The sequence below is a fragment of the Hylobates moloch genome, unplaced genomic scaffold (genome assembly GCF_009828535.3).
Source record: "Hylobates moloch isolate HMO894 unplaced genomic scaffold, HMol_V3 SCAFFOLD_20, whole genome shotgun sequence".
NCBI classification, from domain to species: Eukaryota; Metazoa; Chordata; class Mammalia; order Primates; family Hylobatidae; genus Hylobates; species Hylobates moloch.
The window spans coordinates 43,475,371-43,500,606 of record NW_026652295.1 but is presented as its reverse complement, the minus strand read 5'-3'; the positions used below and the strand labels follow the sequence as shown (position 1 = coordinate 43,500,606).

Here is a 25,236-nt window from a genome sequence, read left to right as displayed (position 1 = left end):
GTTTAAGCTAAGCTTTCTCTTTTGCTCTTAGCTCTGGTAGCAAAACGCTTTTCTTTCCCATACTATGCCAGGTGCATGTATACTTACCTCCCATTGCTCAGTGTTCACTTTACCTGGAAACAACCAGAATCCAACTTTCTCTGGCCCAGATTTACCTGAGCTTCGTGGAATCAGAGACTTAGGCTCGGGGTTTATAAGTAATTTAAAAACAGATGCAGCCAGAATTTTACCTCAGGTCTTACTGATTTACTGTGTGATCCCCAAATATCTGAGACAGGTCTCAGTCATTTTAGAAAGTGTATTTTGCCAAGGTTAAGGATGTACCCGTGACATAGCCTCAGGAGGTCCTGAGAACATGTGCCCAAGGTGGTCGGGATACAGCTTACTTTTATGCATTTTGGGGAGACATGAGTGCCAATGTGACACTCAAGGAAATGCTCATTGGACCATTTTGGGTTTTGGATTTTTGGATTAGGGATGCTGAACCAGCATAATGCAAATATTCCAAAATTCGAGAAAATTGGAAATCTGAAACACTTCCGATCCCAAGCATTTTGGATAATGGATATTTAGCCTGTTACTGTATCCTAGCATAAATTGTGAGATTCCTAGAAAGCAGTAGTGCCCTGAAGAACACAGGTAAACAATTTTCCAAACAAACTAAAAGCAAAAGAGCATAACTGATTCTTTGGGGAGAGGTACACTTTCATATGAGGTAAGAAGTGAACTTTGCCAGGTGCAGTGGCTCACACCTGTAATCCTAGCACTTTGGGAGGCCGAGGTGGGTGGATCACGTGAGGTCGGAAGTTCGAGACCAGGCTGACCAACATAGAGAAACCCCGTCTCTACTAAAAATACAAAATTAGCCAGGCATGGTAGCACGTTCCCATAATCCCAGCTACTCGGGAGGTTGAGGCAGGAGAATCACTTGAACCTGAGAGGTGGAGGTTGCAATAAGCCGAAATAGTGCTATTACACTCCAGCCTGGGCAGCAAAAGTGAAACTCTGTCTAAAAAAAAAAAAGAAAAAAAATAATAAAGAAGTGAACTTATTTTGCCAGTGTCAGAGTCAAAACTTGAGTGAAGATATTGCTGTGTTTCATCAAAGTTAAGTAAATATTTCTCTCAATGTTTTTTCATCCTCTAAATTTTCCTTATTCCAACTAGAAGAAAAAAATATCCAAAATCACAAGTCTCTTGTGTCCTAGAAGTTTTCATTGACTGCTACAGTTCCTAAGATAAAAATTGTTGAGTTTGACCAAAAGATACAGATGATCAAAACATTAATTATGAAGCAGAAAATATAACACATAAGCAAAGACAGAAAAAGGGTAAGAAAAATTCACCCCCCCCACCTTCAATTGGCCTTACTACCAAAAATTACTTCAAAAAGGTTTCTTAATATGACTTCATCTTAATCTCTCACATAGGGATAAGAATTCCAGCAACTTCACAGGAAAGATAAGTGCTTAGTTATCATTTAGTAAGCCCATTCAGAGCAGTGGAGCCAGGTGTAAAGTTCCAAGAGAAATTCCAGGAGACCATCAGACTTTGGTATACTTGGAAAGCATTCTTCCGGTTGCTGTCACTTCTTTTCCCCTTTGTTCTTGCCATGCATTAGGTTAAAGTGAGAAGAAACCAATGACTTTGGCTAGGTTTTATAGTACCTACACTTCTGTTCATTAAGCCCTTAGCGCATTTGAGGAATCCTACCCAGAAGCACTCTTACATTATAAGGTTGTGTCTTTTCAGAGATCTTAATGTGCTCCTGGCAATTCAAATTTAAGGCTTTTTGTTAAAAAATTATTTGATTACTTTATTGGGTATATATGTATAAGAGTGGAATCGGAATTGCTTGGTCATGTAGTGTATGTTTACTGTTTAAAAAACTGCCAAAGTATTTTCCAAAGTGGGGTACAACTTTACTTCCCTGCAAGCAATGCATGAGAGTTCTAGTTACTCATATCTTTGTCAACACTTGCTCTTGTCAGTCTTTTAAGTTTTAGCCATTCTAGCGGGTATGTAATGGTGTGTGTCGTTTTAATTTGCATTCCCTAGTGACTAATCATGTTGGACATCTTTTCATGTCTCTCTTAGCCGCTCAGATATCTTCGTTTGTGAAGTGTTTATTCAAATCCTAAACTCAGTTTTTATTTTTGGGGATTTTGCTTTTTGTTTTATCCTTTTACTGAGTCGTGATATTACTCTCCTCTTTTCTCTCTTTTTTCTCCCTCCTCTTCTCTACCCTCTTTTTTTTTTTTTGGATGGAGTCTTGCTCTGTCGCCCAGGCTGGAGTGCAGTGGCCCAATCTGGGCTCACTGCAAGCTCTGCCTCCTGGGTTCATGCCATTCTCTTGCCTCAGCCTCCTGAGTAGCTGGGACTATAGGCGCCTGCCACTATGCCTAATTTTTTGCATTTTTTAGTAGAGACGGGGTTTCACTGTGTTAGCCAGGATGGTCTCAATCTCCTGACCTCGTGGTCCTCCCGCCTTGGCCTCCCAAAGTGCTAGAATTACAGGCGTGAGCCACCGTACCTGGCCCTCTCCCCGCTTTTTGAGACAGAGTCTCACTCTGTCACCCAGGCTGAAGTGCAGCAGTGCAATCATGCTCACTGCAGCCATAAGCTCCCAGACTCAAGCGATCTTGTCACCTCAGCCTTTTAAGTAGCTGGGACCACAAGCGCATGCCACCACCTCCGCTAATTTTTAAATTTTTTGTAGAGATGACATCTCCCTGTGTTACCTTGGCTGGTCTTGAATTCCTGGGCTCAAGTGATTCTCCCACCTTGGCTTCCCAAAGTGCTAGGATTGCAGGCGTGAGCCACTGTGCCTGGCCTACATTTCTTTATTTAGTCTAGATTTCTTTATTTAGTCTAGATACACGTCTTTTATCAGGTATGTGTTTTACATATATTTTCCTCCAATATGCGTCTTATTTCTTCTCTTTCTGGGATTACAGTTTTACCTGTGTTAGATCATTTAGTATTTTCTCACAGCTCTTGTGTTCTCTGTTCCCTTTCTTTCAGTCTTTTTTCCCCCCCTTTATCAGTTTAGATGACTTTTGTTCACTCGTCTTTATGTTTTTGGATTCTTCCTTTAGCTATGTCCTTACCATTAATAAGCTCATCTAATGAATTTATCTCTGATGTTCTGTTTTTTATTCTTAGCACTTTCATTTGATATTTTTTGTGTGTTTTGTTTCTCGTTTGCAATCCTTCTTGTCTGCATATTGGGCCCTTTTCCACTAGGACCTTTAATATATTAATACTAGTTAATTTAAAGCTTTTGTACAATATTTTATACAATATTTCCAACATCTGGATTATCTCTGATACTAGATTTGTTGAAAACTGTATCTTTTGGCAAGGCTTGTATTTTTGCGTTTCATAATTTTTTATTTGGAATGCTGGATAATACTTTTAAATGAACAGTATAGATTGTGCTAAAGAGTATTTACTCCTGGAAATAGGCTCATTTCTTCTGTTAACTGTGAATGGTAGGGTCAATCAGTAGTTGAGCTATTTTGGATTTTGGTGTTGCTACATTCATTTTTAGTACACCAGGCTTCAGTCTTCTCCAGTAGAAAATAATGTTACCTTGTGCTTAGTATGGGCTGTCTGGTACTGGTGGTTTTTCTCAATGTTCCAGCTCTTTTAGGATAGCTTTCATCAGTGCCTGTAGGGTTGCACCACAGACAGGGAATTTCTTTCTGTGTTCTTGCTCTTCCCCTAGCAGTAAACTGCTGTTCCTTGTTATTGGATGTGAGCCTTGCAGTGGGGACAGAATGGAAATTTCTTAGTTCTCAACCTTAATCTTAGGTGGGCCCTGCATACATGTGCCTTGGGGGTGTGACCTTCTCTGTGTATGTGCCTTACCCTCCTATGCAATCAAACTTTGCCTTGTATCTTTGGGGTCTTGGGCTTTAGATGACTTCTGCTAAAGTCTTGACCCAAAGTTTCATGCTTCTTCTCTGGTGGCTTAAACTTTTGTTTGGTTATTGGTTATTGCTTAAACTTTTGAACAGTTATTGTGGATCTCTACATCCTAAAGTAGAAGGAGAACTTCCGAAAAATTTTACTATACTTTTTAAAATATGAAAAAAGTGGGATGAATTTTTATGAAAAAATATAAGTTCACAAAGAAATACCTATTTATGGCAGCTGCTTTGTGAAGCATTCCTCAGACTGTCTGGTATACATGTTTCTCTTCTCTGACCTTAGGGGAACTTTTGTGGAAACTTTAAGAAGTACCGAGTCCAAGGCCAAGCAAAAAACAAAGGCAGAAAAACCCATCTTAAAACACTGGTGAGTCATCAATGAGGCAGACACTTGTAGGCTGACTAACGAAGCACTCATTCCCTAACACCTCTCCTGTCTACCTGTATAAAGGAGACTGGAAAAGCTAAATACAGTCAATTTTTGTAGTTCTTGGTAGTTAGATTCTGTAAAGTCACCATGATGACTGAATTAGCAAATTCTGAACTATTGCTCCTAAGAAAAATATGAACAAACACACATACACACACACATTTCATGTAGGCTATATAATCTTAGTCCTGAAAACTACTCATCCTGGTGGAGTCTCTCTTTATTTAACAAAAGAGAAACTGAGGTTCAGAGTGTTAACTGACTTTCCGATGCCCCATGAATAGGTCCCCGGATTTGGGATTCAAACTCGTTCAGCTGGTTCCAGAGCTGGAGCTACTTGCACTACATTGCACTGCCCCCCACAGGCTCTGTCCTCTGGTGGTCATCTCTGTATGAGAGCAGAAACAAGAAGGCAGAGTGTCTCCTTGTTAGACCTTAGCTGGGAATATGTGTGTCAGCTACTCAGACTTTTCACTGCCCTACATGTTTGCTGATGATCATGAAAACACAGCAAGTACTGACTTTGGGATTACAAGTAAATTTTGGTGAGTAGGCTGATTCACAAATATGGGATTGCAAGTAATGAGGATCAACTATTTACTTTTTAAATCTCCCTAATAATTAGGGGTGGGTATGTGACAGAGTTCTTCTGGTTAAAGGTAAGTAATTAAATGTATGCTGAGGACCTCTTGCTTTTTTTTTTTTTTTTTTTTTTTAATAAAAGTGACAAGTGCTGCAATACCCTTTTCTTTCTGATTTAATGTTGTTGAGTTGAAAAGTATGGCAGTGATCCTCTGACAACAAGGTAACAAGTATAAACATGAAAAGCAGGGCTGTAAGGTGAAAAGATAGTGGTCCTTCGTTATAGCAATGAGCAGCTAAGCCCATTCTAGCAACCACCTACCGACAGTCATTTTAATTGAGAAAAATAACTACCTACGTATTTAAGCTGCTGTTGGTTAAGCTTATTGTTATTTGGAAAAGAATGATTTCCAATTGACATAGCCAATAATCCAGCTTTTACGTAAGTTTTTTCAAAAATAGAAAGTTAATGTATTTACTGGCAGTTGATTATGCTCACTACTTTACATATGTAATACTTATGTACTATATTAGATAGAAGATTATTTTAACTGACTGTATTCTTGACCAGATTTAGGTAACAGTAAATTACCTAAATGCTAAGTTAAGGGCAGTATTGTAGTGCATTTCTTTTGATAATCACAATCAACAGTGCAATTAGAAGTGAAATGACTTGTACCAACTTGAGCTTTGTCTTTCATGACATTATTACTTTGAGTCATTAGTAATGCAGTGCAAAGCTTTTTAAGTTGTTTCCAGTTATCTGCAGTTCACCTAGAAAGATTGGAAATACAGAAACTAGTGCTCAAGAATTCCGTATTGCTCGCTAATGTTTTAGATATGTAATCTCCCCACTTCTCTTGCAATATATGTGTTGTTCTGTAATTTCATAGGCCAGCAAAAGATCTTTGAACATCTGTTGTTCTTGTGCTCTATCAAAACAAGAAAATGATTGTCACTTCACACCCTACAGATCTCCAGGGATGCAGACAGTCTTTGGAATATACTCTAGTCTTTAACTTCTTGAGTAATCAAATAATCTTATATTTAAGTGAAGTTTCTCCTTTTATTTGAAGTCATTTTCCCCCTATTTGATTTTCATTGATTATAGACAGTTCATTATTCTTATCATGAAAATAATTTATATATTATCTATGACTGTGAACAAGCATCATTACTCTTAGAAAAGAATGAGCATTTTAAGGGACTTGAAGTCTCTTCCTGGCTGTCTCCCTTGAACTACCTGGAGAAGACATCTCATAGAGTTGTAAACACTTTAAGGTTAGGTACCGCCTCTTACCTTTATATCCTCAGCTGTTAGCACATGGCCTTAAATAGGGAGTTTTATACCCATTTGTTGAGTCTAATTATCTTTAATTTGGATATAATGTTTTGGTTTTTGTTTTAGAGTTGGGGTTTCGCACTGTTGCCCAGGCTGGAATGCAGTGGCATGATCTTGGCTCACTGGAGCCTCAAACCTCTGGGCTTAGGTGTTCCTCCTGCCTCAGTCTCCTGAGTAGCTGGGACTATAGGTGCACACCACCCTACCTGGCTAAGAGTTTTTATTTTTTGTAGAGAAGGGATCTTGCTATGTTGCTCAGGCCTGCCTCAAACTCCTGCCCTCAAGCAATCCTCCCTGCCTTGTCCTACGAGTCACTGGGATGGCAAGCACTACACCCGGCTCTTTCTTCTTCTTCTTTTTTTTTTTAATGGGTCTCATTAATTTGTAGCAAGTCATATAACACTGAATTAATCTGGCAATTATATGATCATTGGTAAATCTATGGGGCAAAGACCTGCCTGTCAGGTTAGGGAATGTGAAAAATATCCATACCCTTGAAAGCAAACTGTGGCATTACCTTCGTCAGTTCCATGCTTTTGTTTTTGTTTTTTTGAAACATGTTCTGAAGAGTTACACACATTCCTATGTATTTGATGGAATACTGTGGTTGTCATTAAGTCTTTATTTAGTACGTGTTATATTTAAGACACTGCCTAAGATACAAAATAAACAACAGGCATCATCCTTCATCTCCTGGTTTTACTGTTTTGTTGAGTGATAACGACATTTGAATTAAATAGTACAGAGATAGTGTATAAAATAGTATTTAAATTAAACCATATAAAATAAAATGTCTACTTGTGTGATGCTGAAAAAATTCGAGAGAAGAATAATGTAGTAGGTCTTTATTAATCAAATGTTTATTGGGTGTCAGTTGTGATTAAAGCACCAAGACAGGCTTTGTGTGTGTGTTGAGTGGTCAGCAGTCTTAGGGTATGGAGGGAGGGTCAAAGTCAAATAAGACACTATTCATGCCTTCAAGGAGCTCTGACTTCATGTACAGTGGCCTTTAACAGTAATGGTACTTCCAAAAGTGCTTTTGAAAAAATGCAGTTTATGAGAGTCTTACACAATTTGTTGTAGAGAAGAGAAAATGCAATAAGAGTTCAGAGAGTAGAGATATTTTTCTAGTGTCCATACTCCCAAGAGACTTCTGTTATAGAAAAGTATTGCCCTACACAGAGATCAGATCTCCTGAGGTGGGTGCAGTCAATTGAAAGTTTATAATGTGGCTGTGAACTATTCTTTTGGGGCCCAGGAGTCACCTTTCTAGTCAGGCCCAGGTAATGCTTCCTTCTGGACACAATAGTTCATCAGATAAACATGTTAGTCTGTTCTTGTGTTGCTATGAAGAAATACCTGAGACTGGGTAATTTATAAGAGGTTTAATGGACTCAACGGTTCTACAGGCTATACAGGAAGCATGGTGCTGGCATCTGCTTCTGGGGAAACCTCAGAAAGCTTACAATCATGGCGGAAAGTAAAGGGGGAGCAGGCATCTCATGGAATGAGCAGGAGCAAGAGAGAGTGTTGGGGGGACACACACTTAAACAACCAGAGCTCCTGAGAATGAACTCACTATTTCAAGAACAGCACCAAGCCATGAGGGATCCGCCCCCATGACCCAAACACCTCCCACTAGGCCCACACTCCAACACTGCAGATTTTATCTCAACATGAGATTTGGAGGGAACATTCAAACTATATCAATTACCCTGTTTCAGAGGCAGGAAAATTTTGTGGTGTAGTTAAAGGATTTTATAGGGGGAGATTCATATCAAGACCTAGAATAGAAACTTTGGGTATCCATATTTTTTTTTGTATAACAAATTTTTGTATTGCCTACATATTGTGTTTCTTTTGTGTCTATGAGTAGTTTTACTGTGTTCATTATTTTTTTTTCCTTTGTACTTTACTTTTTTATTCTACCTTCCTCACTTAAATTTACAAATTTTATGGATTTTTTTTGTTTCAATTCCGTATGCATTTCAGGCCTTTTGGAAACTCACCATAATTCACTTACATATAAAAAATGTTTTTCCCAGCTAAAACAATATTTTTAGTTTCAGGCTTTGCTATGCTTGCAGAATCTATGTGTGTCGTGCTCATTCATTTTTATGGAAAATCTCTTTACATCTTGACTGTAGATGTAGTACTTATGTCTTTGGTCATCTAATTTTAGACTGATTTTCCAGAAAACATTTGGTCATGCATTTATTTTGTCCTCTACATGGAAGCACTACTGTTACTACTGTGAATACTTGCTGTAGATCTTTTTGTAAGTCCCTTTTAATATTCCAGAAACTTTAACTACCTTGTTTGAAGACCTGCCTCATATTAACAATTTTTCAAAATAAACAATATTTTAGTGAGTTTGTATTTATTTGACAAGAACATGAATGTGAGTCTTATCTCAGCCTGTCAAATGGCTATTTAAGGGAAACATTTCGGTATCCTTGTTAATGACCTTGGTTTTAACCATTTGAGAGGTACATGCTATGCTTTATATTAGTTCTTCTGGTACCTACTTTGCAATAGTATTTTAAAGTTCTATTTTATTTCTCTGCTGTCTGTGCCATAAATTAATTATTTGAACCTAGATTTTTTTTTGTTAGTTTATAACTCGCATTAATTTTTGGGATCGTGGACTATGTTGTGTTATTTGGGTATATGTAGGTGTGGGTGTGTTTTAACTGTGACTTCTGGTCTTCAAGAAAAAAGCTCAGGTCAATAATTGTTTTTGAAAAATTCCTGACGTAACTGAACTGAAATTTATTAATATTTTACTTTTACATTTTGGAAACAGAAAATAAAGAGCAAGAACAACCAACAAACAAAAAAGTAATAAGGAGAAGCTAACTAAATGTGGATCTTGTTGTAGTAGCTAAACAAAGAAAGGAATTTGAACACTTTAAACATGATAAATTTATGATTTGTGTAGCAAGTACATATTTATAATTTATTTAAAACAGGATCTCTGACTGTTCAGAAACTATGTAGATGAATTGTGAGTTATGGGTGAATCTACATGGTTCTTGCTGGCCTCCGTGACTGAAGAAAGCTTGATGTTTAGATATTGGGTGAGGCTAATGATGGCTCTAGATCCAAGGATGACAACCTGTCTCTCCATAAACCCTTTCTCTGGGATGACTATTTTGATCTGTGCCTCAGATAACTGATAGTGCTAATTGATTTTGAAGCCTAGATGCCTAATTAGGCAGCCAATTAAGTCATTTCTAATAGTGACTTCATGACAAGTAATTTGAGCCAGTTACGTTCAGGTGTGCCCAGTAACAATCTTTCACCTCTGTAGAGGGGAATCAATGTCACCGAGTCCCATATTGCATCATTGGAAAATGGGTCTGCTGCATTGACAGTAAGTTACGTACAGCTTGATCAAATCTGGTCATTTCAGTAGCATATTGTGCTTGAAGAGCAGAGGCTTGACAACCTACAAAGAAAGGTGACTGGAGAACTGAACATCTTGGTCATCCCCTTCAGTGGGGAGGAGAGAGTGGGAATGTAGGGACTGGATTCTAACACAACTGCATAGATCATCCTGACATACTACATTATGGATTTTAGAATGCAGCAGTGATGAACACTCAGTCAAATTGAAATGTGTCTTCCTTGCCATTGGATTTGCCACACTTTCTGATGAGATAGCCCCGCTGACCGGCAAGGACCACCTACCTCAGGGTGACTAGTAGTAGTGGAGTGTCTGTTGTTTTCCCATTACCTGCATATTCTTGGTGACAGATGCTATAGAATGTGTTCATATCAGGATACGACCTCTGGTTCTGCACCGTCATAATATAAAATAGGTGAGTGAGTAGGGTGGGCAATAGGAATATTTCTGGAATCCATTCCTATACTCTGATAGCTAGCAATAACCATACAAGGAAGTGGTTGGGTTTGTCTCACCCCAAATCAAAGGTATCCCCAAGTCATCCCTTCCTTAGCAGGATTCCAAAAATGTCTGGTCTAGAAAAGTGTTATCCTGTGTAGAGTTCAGATCTTCTGAGGTTGGTGGAGTCAACCCAGAACTTAGAACGTGGCTGTGAACTAGTGTTCCTTCTTCTAGGGCCCAAGATTTACTTTTATAGCCAGGCCTAGGTATGCTTCCTTCTGGACACTTTATCAAGTTGAACATTGCCCTATTTCAGTTGCAGTCAGCCAAGATAGTCCCGCTGCACTCCAGCCTGGGTGACATAGTGAGACTCCATCTTAAAAAAAAAAAAAAAAAAGTGTGTGTGTATATATATATATATATATACACAAACACACACACATATTTTTATATATATAAAACATAGGCATTATCTGTCTGTCTGTCTATCTATCTGCCTATCTGTAGCTCTGTGGTTTCTACCCAGACCAATTAAATGATTGTAGATCAGAGTCAGGGAAGAAGTGACTCTGTTACGGGTTGAATTTATAAAATATATATTATATTAATATATATAAATTATTATAATTTATAAACAAATTATAAATGTGATTCTTTTTTAAATCCCCTAGAGCATGGATGGGTCATGTTGAGGAATTATAATTATGTATTATTAACAATTATTATAATTACAGAAATTATAAGTTTAGATATATAGTTTTTAGAATGCTGATCATGATCTATAACGATTCTCATCCTTGGCTACACATTAAAATTACCTAAAAAACTTTTTTTAAAAATATAATGCTGGCCGGGTGCAGTGGCTCACGCCTGTAATCCCAGCACTTTGGGAGGCCGAGGCGGGCAGATCATGAGGTCAGGAGTTCGAGACCAGCCTTACCAACATGGTGAAACCCTGTCTCTACTAAAAGTAAAAAAATTAGCTGGGCATGGTGGCACGCGCCTATAATCCCAGCTGCTGAGGAGGCTGAGGCAGGAGAATAGCTTGAACCCAGGGGTTGGAGGTTGCAGTGAGCTGAGATAGGGCCACTGCACTCCAGCCTGGGTGACACAGTGAGACTCCATCTCAAAAAAAATACATATGTATATATATATTTATATATATATAACATAGGTATCATATATATACATATATATGTGGTTTCTACCCAGACCAATTAAATCAGAATCTCTTGGGGTTGGAGTTCTTGGCATTGGTCCATTTTTCAAATCTGTAGGTGATTCTAATGTGCAGCCAAGTTGAGAATGACTGGTCTTGTCACACATAAATGTATGATCTGATGATACATTATAAATGAAATGTTAAATAATATATTGATTTTTGGAGGTTGGTTCTTAAATACTGTTTTTAAAAAGAATGTTTCAAAATATAAAAATTGATAACCATTTTTCTTAATCATATGTTGATTGTTAAGCCTCTCCAATTATTATGACATTATTGAAGCTCTTTTCTACAATGTTGTATATAAACATAGTCCATGAAGTTGAATACGTTTGTGAAGTTAAAAAAAGGACGGGAAGATTTCACCAGTGTTTTAACAGAAATAAATAATATTTTTGACAGATGATTGCATTTTCATGGAAAATTATTGGAAGTTGCATTCCTTTAACTTATTAATGTTCTCTGATCAAATCAACAGATCAAGTATAGGTGGTAGTTTCTGTTAAGTTCTTTACACGTGTGTCTTGATTTCAACTAGATTATCCAAGTCTCACTTTTTTTTCACTAAAACCATAAAAATTATGGTACTAAATCATGGAATTACTTCATTAAATGTCTGTGTGTCAACAAATATTTCACACTAGCTTTGGAAGTTATTGTAAAAAGTGTTCTGATAAAAAAAATCAAAAACTTCATCATTCTAAAATATATATATATATATATATTAAGAGAAAACCAAGGGTTCTAAAAATATAGAGTTGGAACATTTTAAAAAACTCATTTCTTGTTATACTCATAAACTTATTTATGTTTGGGTTGACAGATGAATTCTGCAAAGCTGACACTGATTTAACATTTTTATAAACAAAGATTCCAGAAATTTCTTGAAATTATATTAATTATATTAGTATCAGAACAGAAAATATATATTATTAGTATCAGAACAGAAAAGGGAAAGAAAAGGGAGCTAGCATTTTGAAATTTAGGTTAGTCATTGAGCCTGTGCCTTTAAATGTGACAGTAAAGGTTATCGTAAGAAGTGTTTGCATTGTATCTTTTGACCACTCTAGAACTCAGGAAGGATGCAACAGTTTTGTTAGTTAAAAAACACTATACAAATGTTGAGGATATCTGCATGACCTTAGGAGACTGAAAGCATTTTTGTCATCCTGTGATAAGAATAAAACCAGGTGGCTGTATTCTGTGGCTTAGGATGTGGGTTTCTTTGTTTCTGATAGTCTCAGACACTGAGAGAAACAAGTTACATATGCAAAATGAGCTGTGTTTTTAAGCATCATGTAGCTTGGTAGCATAATTATTGGCCATAGAATCTTCTATTAGCTGTTTTTTTGTGACAAGCTATTTTCTTTTTTCTTCTTCTTTTTTAAATCCCCTAGAACATAGATGGGTCATGTGGAGAAATTATAAACATATTATTTACTCTAAGATAGAGGTAATGAGTTTGGCTTTATTCTCCTTGAATTTGAACGTTAGATGAATTATTTGCTGTAAGGTGTAAAATTTGTCCATTTTTTGGGTAGATTGGCCTATCATTTATATATAAGTGAACTTTTACTGGTTTCTTCAACAGAATGCTTCATAGTAGCTTCAAGTTAGCTCCATTGCCCTAATATGTGGGGGTTTTCCTGAGTACAGTGACCCTGGAATCTCAGTCTTGCCCCTTAGTCCTTTTCCCCTTATTTATCTATAATTATGTAACAGTGAAAAGGAGGCCTAGCATGACTAACTCCATTTTTGTTCCTAACTCCCCATCCTTCATGCCCTCTTTTAGGTTAGCTGCGTTTGCTTATCTTTGTATATAGGCCAAGCTAACTATGGGAGGAATTTAGCTTATAGTTTAAAGCAAGGATAATAGTCCCTTCCTTGAAACTAACTCCTGAGGAGATAAGGAGGGTTTACACAGAAGTAACAATGTAGTGTTAAAAGATTTGTTGAAGCGTTGTGACCTGACCAAGGACAAAGAAGTTTCAGTCTTCTTTGACCCTTACTGCTGCCCACATCAGCCCCTTCCCTCATCTCCCTTTCCCCCACATAAAAGGAGCGTAAAATTCATATTAACTTAAGATGGTTCTTTAGGACACTAGTTCACTATCTTCTTGGTATGCTGGCTCTCCAAACAGAAGTCACTTTCCTTGCCTCTCGACATCTTGGCTGTCATGTGGCGAGTGGTAAGAGCTTTGAACTTCGTTACAATTCATTAGAAAACAACATTCTCAATTAATTGTTTATGAAGCAAAGTCTACTTAATATTTTATGAGAATATTTATGGTTCAACATATTTATTTGAAATAGGAAGTTAGAGGTATCTTAATCACACATTCTAATGAGCCCAGTAAGATGCATTTTTTGTTTCACACTAATTTTGTTGTGCTATTTTTTTCAAACCTAACTTTTTTCTTTCTAAGATGACCAGAGTTTCACTCCAAATTGCAGATCAAACACTACCTTCTCCATGGAAGTCACGTACTGACTGTCCATATTATCAGGTACGTAGGTATAGAGGCCAAGGGAGAGCTTCCCTTTTGCCCTCTGAAGGTTCTCTGAAAATGAACTGACAAAAGGCAGATTAATAGGGGAAAGGGCAGACACGTTTGTTTAACAGGTATAACACACGGGAATTGCAGGAGAATGATTACCCAATAACCCGATGAGGTTTAGATACTGCATATTCTTCCTCATTGGGGATAGGGTTGATGGGTGCAGGGCGGGATGTAGGAGTAAGTGATTTTTAGGGGAGATGAATGAGCCTAAAGAACAATGGCCTGGGACTAAGTTCCTCTGAACTGGAGTCAGGGAGCAGGAAGGTGAGAAGCACAACTTCACTGCGAACAAAGGTTGTCCTATTAGGCAGATAAATTCCCTCCGGTAATCTCTAGAAGCTGCTCTCAGAATAGATGAAAAGTCTGTATGAGCATGGTGACTACTCACTGAAGTCTTCTCTCTCCTCTAGTGGTTAATTGGTCTTGATTATTTGATGAGATTCTTGGGAGGAGGTCTGTTATTTTCTGAGCCACGACATTGGCATAAGATATCTTTCTTAGCCCTGATGCCATTCCTGGAAGTTTTCTTCTTTTTTTAAATTGTTCAGTCATTTCTTCATTGAACACACATTGACTAAGCATCATCCTCCAATTGTTTTGTTTCAAACACTTCTTAGAATCCTTCCTATATAGTAGGTGTGAAGTAAATAATATGTGAATGAATTGACTATATGGATTTCAAGCTACTTGTGTTTTAAGCTAAGTAGGCAAAACCAAAAGTATTGATTGACCTTTGGGATTTTCTTTATTTGAAATTAGTTCTAACATAGGAGGACTAAGCACTGGTTTGTTTTTTTTTTTTCTTTTTCTTTTTTCTTTCTTTTTTTTTTTTTTTTTTTTTTGAGACAGAGTCTTGCTCTGTTGCCCAGGCTGGAGTGCGGTGACGTGATCTCAGCTCACTGGAACCTCTGCCTCCCGGGTTCAAGCGTTCAAGCGATTCTCCTGCCTCAGTCTCCCGAGTAGCTGGGTCTACAGGCATGCACCAGCATGCCTGGCTAATTTTTTTGTATTTTTAGTAGAGACAGGGTTTCACCATGTTGGTTAGGCTGGTTTCGAACTCCTGACCTTAACTGATCCACCTGTCTCAGCCTCTCAAAGTGCTGGGATTACAGGCGTGAGCCACTGTGCCTGACCTAAGCTCTGATTTTTTTCATCTCGCCTAAATTCCTACTTATAGGCATGTGCCACCACTACTGGCTACTTTTGTATTTTTGGTAGAGACAGGGTTTCACCATGTTGGCCAGGCTGGTCTCGAACTCCTGACCTCAAGTGACCCATCAGCCTTGGGCTCCCAAAGTGTTGGGATTACAGGTATGGGCCACCATGCCCAGCCAACATTATCTTTTGACCTATCTTTGGTAACACAAATATGCACATTTTTCATTTAATTTTTAATAATGTATTATAGTTCCTATGCAGATTGAGTCATCAGTTTCTTTTCATTGTTGCCTTATTAATTTTACTTTATTATTGAGAGTTGTTTCACAAACATGAGACATATATTCTGATATCTACCTGTTGTTCCTATTAAGTGATTAATTATTATTGTCCCTATTAAAGGACTAATTTATTCTGCAAACATTATTGTGTGCCTATCATGCCTAAGGCATTGTTCTGGCCACTAGGGCTACACTAGGGAAGAAGATGAAGGTTCTGTCTTCATAAAGCTTACATTCTAATGGCAGAAGTAGACAACAAACAGATACATGATATTATCTGTCTGATAGTGGTAAGTCCTAGGAAGAAAAATAAAGCAGGATAAGGGGATGGAATGTGATAGAAGCTGATATTGTCAATATGATGACAAAGAAAGGCCAATCTGAAAGGTGATATTTGAGCTAAGATCTGAATGCCATTATGCCAGAATGCCCCAGATACTGCTATATTGCTCTTCCTGTGTGAGAGAATAGCAAATGTAAAGACGTTTAGGTAGGAATGTATTTGGTGTGTTTGAGGAACGTCACAAAGGCTATTTGGTAAGGGTAGAAGGTATATATAGATGAGGGCAAAGAAGCCAGACCTTGTAGGGCATGGTCAGGAGTTATGATTTTATTTAAATGTATATATACTTTTTAACTTAAAGGATTTTGATTAGGGGAGCATATGATTAAAAGGATTACTCTAGGAGCTGGGTGTGGTGGCTCATGCCTGTAATCCCAGCACTTTGGGAGGCTGAGGCAAGTGGATCACTTGAGGTCAGGAGTTTGAGACCAGCCTGGCCAACATGGTGAAAACCCGTCTCTCCTAAAAATAACAAAAATTAGCCGGGCGTGGTAGCACACACCTGTAGTCTAGCTACTTGGGAAGCTGAGGCATGAGAATCACTTGAACCCGGGAGGCAGAGGTTGCAGTGAGCTGAGATAGCACCACTGCACTCTAGCCTGGGTGAGAGAATGAGACTGTGTCTCAAAAATAAAAATAAAAGGATTCCTCTAGCTGCTTTGTGGAGGAAACACATCAGGTGGGACAGAGGTGAAAGCAGACAACCAGATAGACGTCTACTAGAAAGGCCCAGGCTGGAGATGGTAGTAGCTTAGCTTAAGGCATTAGAAGTTGGAGATGTGAAAATTGATTGCATTGTGGAAATAAATATTCTAAGGGTAGCTGGCAAGATTTGCTAATAGATCTGATGTAGTGCACAAGAAAAAGCAAAATGTTGGAGATGATTTTAAGGCCTTTGGGCTTAAGAATTGGGAATGATGGTGCCAATCAGATAGTGAGGAACTAAATTTGGAGAAGAAAATTAAGATTTTCAGTTTGGATGTGTTCTGTCTGTGATACCAAGTTAGCAGTGGGATCAGAGAGTCCAGAATTTTGGGGAAAAGTTAGCATAGAAGTTTGGGAATCAGCTTATAGATGGTATTTAAAGATTTGGGACTAGATGAGGTCGCCTAGAAAGTTTATGTAGATACAGAAGAGAAGTTGGTCTGAGAATTGAGCCCTCAGGAACAAGTTAATGTTACAAGCACAGAAAGAGAACCAACCAAAGAAACTGAGAAGATGCTGCCGTTGAGATAGAAGAAAACCAGTAGAGCATCGTGTCCCAGCAACCAAATGAAGAAGGATTTCAGAAAGGAAAGACTGAACTGTTTTAATGCTAAAGGCCTTTATCACTGGGCTAACTAGCTAGCCTATTGGTAGACAATACTTGCCTAGCAAAGAGAAACTTGATATAAATTGATGTTAATTTTCAAAATACTTTGATTTAGAAAACAATTATAAATTAGAATTACATTTTTAAGTCATAATTAATTACCTGTAAGATTTAATGCCCAGTGTTGGGGGAAGGTTAAACACTTTTAACTTGTTTTAAAGTGAGTACAGTTAACTTTCTGTTTCTAAGGGCCTGATTTAAGCATTTCTTTGCCCAGCTTCACTCCATTATAGTCTAGTCTGTGTGTGATAATCTTAAATGGCTAAATATTTCTAAGAATATCAATTTGATATGAGCAATCTTAATTACAGATAATCTGAAATACTTTTGTCAATATGAATGCTATATATGGTAGTATATGGGCTTTCATTCTTTTTGAAACTTGCTTTACAGAGGATATTTGAAAATAGATTTAGAATAGTGTTTGTAGAAATTAGTCAATTAGAATAGTTTTTTCCCAACACTGAATTAAAAATACTAGATGAAAAAATAAAGCTTTCTATAAGTACTAAAATTTATTAAGAGTTTAGTTTGAACTCATTTAGTTTACTATCTGCACACCCACTTTTCTCTTTTCAAAATTTTTCAAAAATTCTATGTCCTGTAAATAGCCATAAAGGCTATAGTTGGAGAAATATGTATGAAACATCTTTTTTTTTTGGATTTCAAGAAGTTAACTTTTTTGTTTTCTAGTTACTTGTCTCGTTGAATGCTTTGAAAGCAGAATAAAGATGGCTGGGTGCGGTGGCTCACGCCTGTAATCTCAGCACTTTGGGAGGCCAAGGCAGGTGGATCATGAGGTCAGGAGTTCGAGACCAGCCTGCCCAGGGTAGTGAAACCTGTCTCTACTAAAAATACAAAAAATTAGCCGGGCATAGTGGCGCACGCCTGTAGTCCCAGCTACTTGGGAGGCTGAGGCAGGAAAATTGCTTGAACGTGGCAGGCAGAGGTTGCAGTGAACTGAGATTGTGCCACTGCACTCCAGCCTGTGTGACAGAGTGAGACTCCATCTCAAAAAAAAATCAAAACGCAGAATAAAGATTATAAGTAGAAGTAGAAGTTGGCCTGAGAATCGAGCCCTCAGGCACGAGTTATTGTTTCAAGAACAGAAAGAGAACCAACCAAAGAAACGGAGAAAATGCTGCCACTGAGAAAGAAGAAAACTATAAAGCATGGTGTCCCATGCTGAGTTTACTTTATATTCAATATTGATTCTGAATTTAGTTTATATTCAATATTGGATGTTTAGAGAAAAATATCTCATTTTGTGTTTTGTCTTTCTACTCAGCTGTGTTTTAGTAGACTCTTTAAGTATTTATATATTTGTGTATTTCGTATGATAGCTCTAGAAGAACAGAAATTTCCAACAATGGTCATTTTTTCATCAGGCATTTCCATGTATGTTTGACTGATGTCAGTTAAGACTTGACAAAAATTTCCCAAGTAATATTTTTAGGGACCCATATGTTAAGCTATATCTGAATGCTACTGTTTTTAGTAAAAAAAGGAACAAATAAAACTTTGAACTTTTAGAATTTAAAATGTATAATTTTCTTATATCCTAATTGGTTCTTTTGATTTATGAGTAGCTCCTGGAATCGTGAGTAAAAAAAATTAGCTTCATTAAAGAAATCGTGATTATTTTAGAATAACAGTTCTCAACCTTAGTTGTACATACTTGTAACCATTCTGAGGAGCTCTTAAAAAAAGCATTGATGCTGGGGCCCCAATTTCAAATATTCAGATTCAGTTTACCTGATGTGTAGGCTGGACCTTTTTTAAAAAAATTGATCAGGTGATTTTAACATTCAGCCAGTGTTAGAACCACTGTGCGGAAGCCATCACTCACTTGATCTTAGCCAAAAGGCCGAGAAGCGACGCTGAAGCCATCACTCACAGTATCACTGTCTGAATAAGGATGGGAAATTTTACTTAGATATGCTAATATTTTAGCTATTTAATACTAAACATAGAGATATTTGGAATTTTTTAAAAAGTTTTTTGTCCAGATTGTTAACACTTTTTAGACTTTGCTTAGCACTGACCAGATAACATCTACCTTAGTATATTCTTACTTTGATTCCTGGTTTATACTACATTTAAAGACATTCATGTGAGTTCAAGTGTGTCTATCTAAATATGGATTTTATGTGATTTCAGCTTTTCTTCTGGTTAAGCATTGGAGAGATAATTTTTAAATGTTTTTTGCAACTGACAAATTTATTTTCTCTCAAATGATTTGGCAGTGATGATATTTCATAAAGTAAATCAACTAATGGAAAAATTGTAAAGTCTTGAGTAGTTCCAGTCGGGGATTCCATTTCCATCATTAACTTGCTACTGTAGACTGTACATAGTGGAAACTGAATTTAAAAGTGTTATGCAGAGTTTTTAACCTAAATTATTAAACCTTATTCTGTCACTTTTTTGGTTATGATTTTCCTTTCAACTGTAGTAGGTCATAGATAGCTACAAGTTGGCATTTATGGGAAATAATTGGAGTGAAAATTGACAGTGACACTTCATTTCCACTTTGGACAGTATTTCTAATTTGTAACTCATGACGGGGTTATTCTTATGTATAGGCAATGTTTGTTCATACCAGTGCATATTTGTCACAGGTATGTGTTATAATATTTTTCAAGTTACAACTACTATATATTAGTATGTTTAGTAATCCCAACAGTTCACACAAAAGAGAACTGGAAATTTAAGATGTCCAAAAACATATTGTGTACTAAAAGTTTGGGATGACTACATAAATAAAGATGGGAAAACACTATAACTTACAAGCCTGGGCACTGGAATCAGCAAACTTGAATATAACTCCACTACTTAGAGTCAGTCCTGCTAAAATGCAACATATTTGCTCCTACAAGTCAGCGCTTTTCAGAATTACACAATGAAAACCACAGGACTTACAGGAAAATGGGGGTTATGGCACAATACTCCAAAACTCAGTGACACATTTAAAAAGGATCATAAGTGTTAAATGGTTAATAAATAAATACTGCAATATATTTGGCACTTTATATTGAAAAAGACCTGAATTCCCTCGTGGAAGTGGAAAAGATTGCAGCTTGTGAGTTGTGAAGTGGTGGAAAGAGGATTATCTGAAGTCAGAAGGAAAGTTGTAGTACCAGATCTGAATAGGTATCAGTCACAACTCACATGGTGAACTGAGATAGCTGGTTAATGTCTGAGTGTGTGCTTTTGGTGTACTCCTGTATGACTTAGTTCAGTTGGTTCATTTTCTGTAGTCACCTCATGTTTCTTACGGATGAAGTCACTCATAAGCAAAATGAAATCTGAGTTATGCTCAAATTGTTCCCTAATGTATCAGTTGGATTGGGACACATTTGCATTTCAGAATAAGTATTATAGCAGAACTGATTGTACCGTCTAGTTAGCTTTGACACATTACTTAACTCTCAGAGCCTTGATTTTCTCATGTGTAACATAGGGATAGTAGTAGTATTGACCTCATAGGAGTTTGAGGAGGATTAAATGAATGTATACATACAAGTTTAAAATAGAATATGGTATATGTTTGTTAGAAAGGAAGGAATTTTCTATAACTCCTATCATCTCATCTGGAGAAATTAAAAATACATGTTTTTGTGCTTTTTATTTCTTCAGTTGGACATAGATGTTATGTATATAGATTTAGTGTTTTGTAGATAATTTAAATCTATGTCTATAATTCAGTCAGTTGCTACCAGCAGTGATGCTTTGCTTTACCCATGGGTACATGACAAAAATACATGATAGAAAGTTAGCATGTTCTTATTGCTTAATTTTTTCTGTAATCATCAATTTGTTTATTAAAATAGTACAGTTATTTAACTGCTAGCTAACTGTCACTACTTATTTCATCATCTTTCTTCTTTCTCTTACACTCGTCTTAATCTTTCATCTTCAGTATTACTATAATATAATCAAATTCCTCTGTCCTCTGCCCCTTTCCTGTTTCTAGCGCTAAGATTTGCCTTTATCTTCCCCCGGTTCATTCATCCTCCATACCACTGCCAAAGTGACAGGGATCAGGCTCTTTCCTTGCTAGAATTTTTTCCTCGCCTCCCAGCCACCTCTTCCTATGACACCAGGCACTGAAGCCATCCTAGATGATCTAATTCTTGTCTGTGCTGTTGGAAATGTCTGAATCATATATGTCTGGTCAGGTCCCTTATACCCTTCCTTTATGTATGTCTCTCCTACAACAACAATTACACTGTATAATAATATTTTTCACATTTATGGCCTCACTGAAGTCTAAGTTCTTTGTGTTCAGAGATTTTGTATTATTGTCTCTTGGGTCTAGCATATACTAGTTGTCCAATTAGTATTCGGGAAATGGATGAAGGAAGGAAGGAACAATGAAGAAAATGTAGGTCAAAATGTTTAAAAATTGAACACTTAGGTTCAAGTTAATGAATTAGTTCAGCTTTTATCATTCATTGTTTAATTTCATATTTCTTTTTCTTTTTTTCTAAAATGAGGACAACGTATTTTAAGTATCTCGACAATATAATATAGTGGTCAGGAGAACAGTCTGTGAAGCTAGACTGAAGACTCCTTGGTTAGATTTCTCACTCACCTACTTACTCATTTGATGAAGTTCAGCAATTTACTAAACCTCTCAGTGCCACAGTTTCTTTACCTGGTAAATGAGAATAATAATAGTATTTGTTTCATCAACTTATTATAATGAGTAAATAAACTGTTACTGATAAAGTGTCTAGAATTTTAGGTGGCATATGGTAAATAATAGATGTTACCTATTCTTCTTGTTCTCAATTATTATGAACTAATGCCCTGCTGTTAAGTTGCAAGGACTTTTTTCCTATAACTTGCTGTTAAGTTTCAAGGACTTTTTTCCTACCAGTGCTCTGGAGCATCTTTGTTTATACCATTCTCTCCTACTTACTTATGATTTGATGCTTCTTCTCAATTGAATAAAGAAAATCTTACCACTTACCAGATTCAGGTGTGAGTTAGTGATTAAAGGAAATCAAGGCTAATCTACTTCACCCAATTTTGATGCTTTATAAGGCCAACCACCTTTTGTAGTGATTATTAGGCATTGATTGTATTTGTATTGTTGCTACATGTATTATGCGCTTAATATGTTTAGCTATTAAAGATGAGTAAGAAACAAAATATCTATTTTTATTTCAATAGTTTTTGGGGAACGGGTGGTTTCTGGTTACATAGATAAGTTCTTTAGTGGTGATTTCTGAGATTTTGGTGCACCATCACCTATGCAGCATATACTGTACCCAGTGTATAATCTTTTTTCCCTTACCCACCCCCATCCCTTCTTCTGGAGTCCCCAAAGTCCATTATATCATTCTTTTGCCTTTGCATCCTCATAGTATAGCTCCCACTTATAGGTGAGAACATATGATATTTGGGTTTCCATTTATATATTCCATTTAGTATATACATATATTTTCTTTATGCACTCATTGATTCATGGGCATTTAGGCTGGTTCCATATTTTTGCAATTGCGAATTGTGCTGCTATAAACATGCGTGTGCAAGTGTCTTTTTCATTTAATTACTTATTTTTCTCTGGGTAGATACCCATGAGTGGGATTGCTGGATCAAATGATGGTGCTACTTATAGGTCTTTAAGGAATCTCCACACTGTTTTCCATAGTGGTTGTACTAGTTTACATTCCCACCAGCAGTGTGAGTGTTCCCTTTTTACCACATCCACTCCAACATCTATTATTTTTTGATTTTTTAAATTATGGCCATTCTTACAGGGGTAAGGTGGTATCTCATTGTGATTTTGATTTGCATTTCCCTGATCATTAGTGATGTTGAGCATTTTTTCATATGTTTGTTGGCCATTTGTACATCTTCTTTTGGGAATTGTCTATTCATGTCCTTTGCTGACTTTTTGATGGGATTGCTTGCTTTTTTTCTTGCTGATTTTTTTTTAATTTTATTATTATTATACTTTAAGTTTTAGGGTACATGTGCACAATGTGCAGGTTTGTTACATATGTACACATGTGCCATGTTGGTGTGCTGCACCCATTAACTCGTCATTTAGCATTAGATATATCTCCTAATGCTATCCCTCCCCCCTCCTCCCACCCCACAACAGTCCTGGGAGTGCGATGTTCCCCTTCCTGTGTCCATGTGTTCTCATTGTTCAATTCTCACCTATGAGTGAGAACATGCAGTGTTCAGTTTTTTGTCCTTGCGATAGTTTACTGAGAATGATGGTTTCCAGTTTCATCCATGTCCCTGCAAAGGACATGAACTCATCATTTTTTATGGCTGCATAGTATTCGATCGTGTATATTGGCCACATTTTCTTAATCCAGTCTATCATTGTTGGACATTTAGGTTTGTTCCAAGTCATTGCTATTGTGAATAGTGCCGCAATAAACATACGTGTGCATGTGTCTTTATAGCAGCATGATTTGTAGTCCTTTGGGTGTATACCCAGTAATGGGATGGCTGGGTCAAATGGTATTTCTAGTTCTAGATCCCTGAGGAATCGCCACACTGACTTCTACAATGGTTGAACTAGTTTACAGTCCCTCCAACAGTGTAAAAGTGTTCCTATTTCTCCACATCCTCTCCAGCACCTGTTGTTTCCTGACTTTTTAATGATGGCCATTCTAACTGGTGTGAGATGGTATCTCATTGTGGTTTTGATTTGCATTTCTCTGATGGCCAGTGATGATGAGCATTTTTGCATGGTTTTTTTTTTTTTGGCTGCATAAATGTCTTCTTTTGAGAAGTGTCTGTTCATATCCTTCGCCCACTTTTTGATGGGGTTGTTTTTTTCTCATAAATTTGTTTGAGTTCATTGTAGATTTCTGGATATTAGCCCTTTGTCAGATGAGTAGGTTGTGAAAATTTTCTCCCATTCTGTAGGTTGCCTGTTCACTCTGATGGTAGTTTCTTTTGCTGTGCAGAAGCTCTTTAGTTTAACTAAATCCCATTTGTCAATTTTGGCTTTTGTTGCCATTGCTTTTGGAGTTTTAGACATGAAGTCCTTGCCCATGCCTATGTCCTGAATGGTATTGCCTAGGTTTTCTTCTAGGGTTTTTATGGTTTTAGGTCTAACATTTAAGTCTTTAATCCATCTTGAATTAATTATAAGGTGTAAGGAAGGGATGCAGTTTCAGCTTTCTACATATGGCTAGCCAGTTTTCCCAGCACCATTTATTAAATAGGGAATCGTTTCCCCATTTCTTGTTTTTGTCAGGTTTGTCAAAGATCAGATGGTTGTAGATACGCGGCATTATTACTGAGGGCTCTGTTCTGTTCCATTGATCTATATCTCTGTTTTGGTGCCAGTACCATGCTGTTTTGGTTACTGTAGCCTTGTAGTATAGTCTGAAGTCAGGTAGCGTGATGCCTCCAGCTTTGTTCTTTTGGCTTAGGATTGACTTGGGGATGCGGGCACTTTTTTGGTTCCATATGAACTTTAAAGTAGTTTTTTCCAATTCTGTGAAGAAAGTCACTGGTAGTTTGATGGGGATGGCATTGAATCTATAAATTACCTTGGGCAGTATGGCTATTTTCACGATATTGATTCTTTCTATCCATGAGCATGGAATGTTCTTCCATTTGTTTGTATCCTCTTTTATTTCATTGAGCAGTGGTTTGTAGTTCTCCTTGAAGAGGTCCTTCACATCCCTTGTAAGTTGGATTCCTAGGTATTTTATTCTCTTTGAAGCAATTGTGAATGGGAGTTCACTCATGATTTGGCTCTCTGTTTGTCTGTTATTGGTGTATAAGAATGCTTGTGATTTTTGTACGTTGATATTGTAACCTGAGACTTTGCTGAAGTTGCTTATCAGCTTAAGGAGATTTTGGGCTGAGACAATGGGGTTTTCTAGATACACAATCATGTCATCTGCAAACAGGGACAATTTGACTTCCTCTTTTCCTAATTGAATACCCTTTATTTCCTTCTCCTGCCTGATTGCCCTGGCCAGAACTTCCAACACTATGTTGAATAGGAGTGGTGAGAGAGGGCATCCCTGTCTTGTGCCAGTTTTCAAAGGGAATGCTTCCAGTTTTTGCCCATTCAGTATGATATTGGCTGTGGGTTTGTCATAGATAGCTCTTATTATTTTGAGATACGTCCCATCAATACCTAATTTATTGAGAGTTTTTAGCATGAAGA

The 25,236-nt window shown here is 37.2% G+C and overlaps 1 protein-coding gene across 11 annotated transcripts in view; it reads left to right on the top strand.

Moving 5' to 3' along the window:
* SUPT3H (SPT3 homolog, SAGA and STAGA complex component) overlaps positions 1-25,236 on the top strand; it is a 555,592-nt gene that overhangs the window by 201,327 nt on the left and 329,029 nt on the right. For 2 of the 11 annotated variants that reach the window (XM_058432544.1, XM_058432545.1), the window contains exon 1: positions 4,263-4,301. The exons of 8 other annotated variants lie outside the window; for them this stretch is intronic. The gene's annotated coding sequence lies outside the window, so the exon portion shown is untranslated. Of the gene's footprint in view, positions 1-4,262; positions 4,302-13,848; positions 13,868-25,236 lie in introns of those variants that run through there. One more of the 11 variants, XM_058432554.1, reaches the window with a different exon arrangement.